This window comes from Crinia signifera, chromosome 4 (genome assembly GCF_055691185.1).
Source record: "Crinia signifera chromosome 4, ASM5569118v1, whole genome shotgun sequence".
NCBI lineage: Eukaryota > Metazoa > Chordata > Amphibia > Anura > Myobatrachidae > Crinia > Crinia signifera.
The window spans coordinates 238,743,807-238,750,838 of record NC_139220.1 but is presented as its reverse complement, the minus strand read 5'-3'; positions in this window follow the sequence as shown (position 1 = coordinate 238,750,838).

Genomic DNA, 7,032 nt, shown 5'->3' with positions numbered 1-7,032 from the left:
GCTGATTCCTTAGACACTTCTATAGAGTCAGGAGAAGTGGTGGATGATGACCGTACATTTAATTTGGATATTGTGGATTTAGTACTAAAAAATCTGTACAAAACCTTGAATTATAAAGAAACTGCTAAAGAAGAAAGTGATGTGCTTTTTGAAGACAGAGATAAAAAAGGCAGACATTTTCCGATACATAAAGTAGTCAAAGATATATTGACTAAAGAATGGCAGAATGCTGAGAAACGTATTGGAAATATGAAGAGAGTTGATAAAATGTATCCTATTAAGGATGAAGAATTTTTAAAATGGTGTTCTGTACCAAAGGTAGATGCTGCAGTAGCAGAATTAACCACAAAAAACACTATTCCTCTAGAGGATGGGGCATCTTTGAGAGATGCAATGGATCGCAAAATGGAAAGTGCTTTAAAAAGGTTGCACATTTCAAATGCGGTGTCTATAAAATCTGGTGTGGCGGTGGCCTCAGTATCTAGAGCATTACGGTTGTGGTGTGCTTCTTTGCAAGAACAAATACATGATAGAGTGCCTAGGGAACAAATCGCAAAAAAATTGTCTTCCATTCAAGCAGCAGTAGATTATAACTGCGAGGCGTTACTGGACACGCTAGATTTCTCAGCAAAATCCATTACATCAGGTGTAGTGGCCAGAAGAGCATTATGGCTCAGATCATGGGCCGCGGATTCGCACTCTAAAAATAAGTTTGCGAATTTACCTTTTGAGGGCGCATGTTTGTTTGGCACTAAGGCCCTTATTCTGAATCGGACGGTACGGCCCGCGTGCGGCCGTACCGCCGATGTTTTTAGTCTGCACATGCGCAGAGGTCAATCTGCGCATGTGCAGCCCCATTCGCCGCAGACGTATTTCGTCCGCCGCAAAGGGGGCGTGAGGGGCTTCATACCCTCATTTCCCTATGTATACGCCCCGCGTTTCATGGGCGTTCCCATGCAAACGCGGGGCGTATGCATGCTAATCAGGGTATGACGCCACTGATGGGGGCGGAAAGCTGACGTCGCCGGATGTCAGCTCTCAGCCCCCATACAAGCTATCACACGGACGATTGTCCGTGTGGTCTCAGCTTGCGGGAGCTGCTGTGGCGTGCGGCCCTGCCTTCGATGGTCGACGACCATCGAATGCAGGGGGCAGCTCCCACCATGGTGGAGGCGTACGCCCCACCATTTTTATGCGGATCGCCAGCCGTCCGTGTACGGACGGCCGTGGCGATCCGTCTCGTGGGCGGGGATTGGTTTGTGCGGCCGGAGCACCGTGTGCGGCTCCGGCCGCACCAACCAGAATAAGGGCCTAAGTTAGATGCTATGATTCAACGGATGTCAGGGGGAAAATCGGTTAGATTACCCCAGGATAAAACGTGGCAGATATGGTGATTCTTCGTCTAGACAGACATTCAAGCAGACAAGATCTTTTCGTCCTGGTCGGTCCTATAGGGACAGATATGCTTCAGGCACGATGAGATTTTTCGTCAATCCAAAAGAAGAGGCGGTCACAAACAGTGACTATTTAGATCCCGTGGTTACAGTGTCAGTGGCAGGAAGACTCGCTCAGTTCTCAGAAATTTTGGAACAAACAATAACTGACAAGTGGGTCTTACAAATTGTAACCAGGGGATATCAATTGGAGTTTGCCACAAAGCCAAGAAGGGACATCTTTATAGAATCCAGTCTTCCATATCAAAAAATAGAAAGATCAGTGTTATGTCAAAGTATATAAGAACTGGTTCTTTCAGGTGCAATGGAAGATGTTCCGGCCTCAGAAATGAGAACATGATTCTATTCAAGAATATTCACAGTAGAAAAAGCATCCAGAGGATTCCGGACAATAATAGACTTAAGAAAATTAAATGAAAGAATGATCAAGAAAAAATTCTATATGGAAACTCTAGATTCCATTATTTCAGGGATAAGGAAAGAAGACTATCTAATCTCAGTAGATTTAAAGGATGCATATTTCCATGTTCCAGTAAAAAAAGCAGACAGAAAGTATCTAAGATTTTGTGTGAGAGGAACACATTATCAGTTTACTTGTCTGCTGTTCGGTCTTACTTCTTCACCAAGAATATTCACAAAAGTATTAGTACCATTAATTGCTCATCTCAGAAGAAGAGGAATAAGAATTTGGGCATATCTCGACGATCTCCTCATCGCAGGGTCCTCAAGAGAATCGGTAGTGGCAGACACAGTGATGGTGTTAGTAATTCTCCAAAATCATGGGTGGTTGATAAATTGGGGAAAAAAGCCAAATTCAACCATCAAAAATTATCCAATTTTTAGGAGTAATAATAAACACAACAGAGTTCACAGTATCCCTGTCGGAAGAACGTTGCTCAAAAATTCAACAACTAATAGATATCATTCAAACAAGAAAACAGATTCAGCTAAAGATAGCAGTAAGCCTTCTGGGCATGATGTCATCGGCTATCAAAATTATTCCCTGGGGCAGATGGAGGATGAGAGTGTTTCAGTGGAGTCTTTTGAAGTATGCAAGGCATCAAACAGCGCAAAGTTATTTCATAACCATTCCGATAGAGGCAAAAGACTCTCTAAATTGGTGGGACCAAAATCTTCTAAAGGAAGGATTCTCATCTCTAGAAAATCCTCAATTTATCATCATCACCACAGATGCAAGTGCAGTAGGTTGGGGTGCTCATACTCAGAAAGAGACTTGTCAAGGAACTTGGTCCCCTCAAGAAAGCGAACTTTCCTCAAATCAAAGAGAATTAAGAGCGGTATGGGGAGGAATTTGTGTTTTCAAGGATCAAATTCAAGGTTCTCATGTAAGAATTATGTCAGACAATATCACCACAGTGACATATATAAACAAACAAGGAGGCACAAAAAGTGTAAATATGTTGAAAGAGTTGACAAAAATTATGAATTGGGCAGAAACAAATCTGCAATCAATATCGGCCTTCTACATTCCAGGCAAGGAAAATCAGAAAGCGGATTTCCTGAGCAGAACGGTAATATGTCCAGGAGAATGCGAACTGCAGCATTCCTTGTTCCAGTTAATAGTTCAGAGGTATGGAGAACCAGAAATCGACCTTATGGCAACCAACAAGAACAAGAAGGTAAATCTGTACTCAGTGGCGGATTCAGGGGGGGCACCTGAGCACGTGCTGAGGACCAGGGCTTTCCAACGAGCCCAGCCCCGTGTCTCTAGCCCCTCGGGAACCAAAGATATCGCCTGGCAAAGCTGTAACGTTTTTTCCCCATAGGATAATATGGGACCCGGCAATTCCGACCCCCACCTAGTTCCGACGGCTGCCAGTTCCCCCCCTGGCATCACAGAAGCTTGTGGTTGATCTCATTCAATTCCAAATCGCTGGGCCTTCAATATGATACCAGTCTGGTCCATATCGCTGTCAGTGGCTGTCACTTCTGCCTGGCGGCGGCTGTCCCCCATTTACCGCGAGCATGTATTCTCCCTTGGCAATGAGCATGTAATCCCACATGGCAACGAGCATGGAACCTCTAGCAATGAGCATGGAACCCTTGGCAATGAGCATGTAGATAAGCAGCACTTATGTAGCATAATTTTTAATAGGCATTATGGTGTTTGGCATAATACATAATGGACATAATGGCGTGTAACTTAACGTGTAATGGACATTATGGTGTAAATGTTTAATGCGCACCTTTGGTGGACAATGTCCCTGTTTATGAAGCGTATTGTGAATTTTGACACAATCCGTGTGGCATTATGTGAATTTTGGCTCAATCCGTGTGGCATTATGTGAATTTTGGCTCAATCCATTTGGCATTATGTAAATTTTGGCTCAATCCTTGTGGCATTATGTGAATTTTGGCTCAATCCATGTGGCATTATGTGAATTCTGGCTCAATCCATGTGGCATTATTTGAATTTTGGCTCAATCCGTGTGGCATTATGTGAATTTTGGCTCATTCAATTTGGCATCATGTGTAAGGGGAAAGTATAATGGGGTCTAGTATTTTGCTGCATAATGTGTAGAAGTTGTATATGGTGTTGTACACTACACTCAAGGACACGCCCCCTGTTGAGTGGCCACACCCCCTTTTCCAGAGCGCGCCTTCGGCGCGCGCACAACTGCATCCTTCACTTTTATCGCCATGATGGGCCTGCGTACTTTAAATGCCAGGGCCTATTTTTAACCCCATTCCCACCCTCTCTCTGCCGCTCTCTTTGCATGTACACTGGCACCACTAACACTGCCCCTCCCCCCACCCAAACCCTATTTTATCATGGTGCCCCCCCTGTCATTTTATCCTGGATCCGCCCCTGTCTGTACTTCTCCAGGGAACCGGATGCAGGGGTCATCCGGGATAGATGCATTATCTCAGAAATGGGAATTCAGACTGGTTTACGTGTTCCCACATTTCCCTCTAATATCCAAGGTATTAAAGAAAATACGGGAGGAGAAAGTACAAGCTATAGTGATTCTCCCTTATTGGCCCAGGAGGTCTTGGTTCCCGATGGTTCTAGACATGGCACTGGAGGAACCTTGGACCTTACTGACATCCCCCTACATGTTGAGTCAGGTTCCTATCTACTACCAGGAACCTCTAGAACTGGCTTTGACGGCATGGAAATTGAGAGGCAATTATTGAAAAGCAAAGGTCTGTCAGAATATGTTATAGAACTTCTCCTTCAAGCAAGAAAGAAGGTAACTTTAGAAATTTATTATAGAATTTGGAGAACTTTCCTTGAATGGTGCAAGAATAAATGCAATGCAACCAATTTGAAAATTTCAGATGTCCTACAATTTTTAGGTGACGGCTACAAAAAAGGTTTGACCAGTTCAACTCTAAAGGTACAGATTTCAGCCTTAAGTATCTTGTTGGATAAGAAACTGGCAGAAGAAAAATTAATTAATAGATTTTTTAAGCTATGAGAAGGATAAGACCAAGAATAAAATCAATTGTTTCCCAGTGGGATCTAAATTTGGTCCTTAATGCACTTATGCGGCCTCCCTTTGAGCCGTTAGATAGAGCAAAATTTAAAATTTTAACATGGTAGACTATATTTTTGATTTCAATCACTTCAGCTCGAAGCATTGGAGAAATACAGGCACTTTGGGCGCAGGAACCTTACCTGAAGATGTTTGAAGACCGTATAGTACTCAGAACAAATCCATCCTTTTTACCGAAGGTAGTGTCAACATTCAATATAAATAGAGAAATCATACTTCCTTCCTTCTATCCAAAACCAGCAAGTACAAAGGAACAAGATCTTCATACATTTGGATGTTGTGAGAGCAGTATCAATTTATTTGAACAGAGTCAAAACATTTAGGCATTCAGAGACATTATTCGTCATCCCGTTAGGCATAAGAAAAGGATTCATGCCATCGAAGCAAACCCTATCCAGATGGGTCAAGGAAACTATTACATTCTGTTATACAAAGGTTGGAAGACAATTACCAGCAATTGTAAAGGCACACTCGGCAAGAGCAATGTCTGTATCTTGGGCTAAGGAAGCAAAAGTATCCATGAAGGATATTTGTGAAGCAGCGACGTGGTCTTCTATTCATACGTTTCCAAACACTATGAACTGGATGTGACTAGAGAACAGTTCAGGAGACAGGTTCTCAGTAAAGTCATGTCTTAAGGTATTGTATTGCCCTCCCTCATTTTATGCTTTGGTATGTCCCATTGTAAGGCTGCCATGAAGTATGAAGGAGAAAATAATGGATTATACTCACGATAATTCCTTTTCTTCGGAATACTTCATGGCAGCCCGTATTTACCCTCCCTCTATATGTTTTTTCATGGCTAGGATCCAGCGGAGACATTCAAAGACTGAGGGGGAACAGGGGGAGCGAAATACCATATGGAGGAGGAGCAAGGGGAGGATCCTAGCATCACGTGTGAAAAAACTACCTATACAAAAGAAACCTCAGAGTATGAATATGGGCGCTTGATAAATGGAATAATTCTTACTCCCCTGTTTTTGATTTTCACGGGGTCCTCCTGTCCCTTTCTGCTCGACGTTCAGGTATGAAATGACAAGAAGGGGAGACAGAAGGGCAAATCCCCTCGTGTAATACAGTTTTGACTTTGTACGGATAACAGAATAATCCCACAATGTTATATATGTATATATATTATAACATATATATAGAGTTTTCTGCGGGGGTATCCCCCTCTACAAAACACTCACACAGTAGAAATGTTAAATTTGCATATCCCCAGATTACTGGTATAGCTGGAACAATAGTTGTAAATCAATTTTCTGACAGGGTGAAAACCCCTCACCAGGGTACTCACACTTCAGAAGATGAAAGTAGGCATGGAATATGAGGTCTACGTACTGGGAGATAAGGCTGTAAGGCTGCCATGAAGTATTCCGAAGAAAAGGAATTATCGTGAGTATAATCCGTTATTTTTTTGAGCACTAACACCCGGACCCCGCTGGCGAGAAGTTATACCGCTGACTGCAATATCACTGTGCGGTCCTCCCATATTGTGCCAGCAGCTCTATTCTACATCCGGAGTGCAATTCTGGTAATGCATGGAGAGACTGACATTCTGACATCATCTGATATAAAGTTTCAGGAAAAGTGTCATATTTCCGCAGCCACTGGAGTTTACAAATAGTATGCGGGACTGGTAACTATACTGTGATATATTACATATATTGCCTCTAAAGGAACTGTTAACCAGTTTGATGCCTCTAGAACCTTGAGCCACCATACTAAATCTCAATAATTATATAACTGAAATTTAATGCCAGTTATATGTGTTTTATGTTGTTAGTCTTGTTTGTCTTATAGTTGTTGATATATGAAGTGCACTTCTATTAAAATATGATTATTATATGTCTTTTATCTATTATTTTTAATAAATGTGTATACTAATATCATAATGAGTGAATAATTTAATGAGCAAGGCTGCACCTCTTAAAGTAACAGCGACTCTCCTTGCCGCTGATACATACACACTCTTGGTCTTCATCTGTTAAAATTAAATACAGATAAATTCTACAAGCACAGATGGTGTAATGGTTAGCATTACTACTGCACGGCAC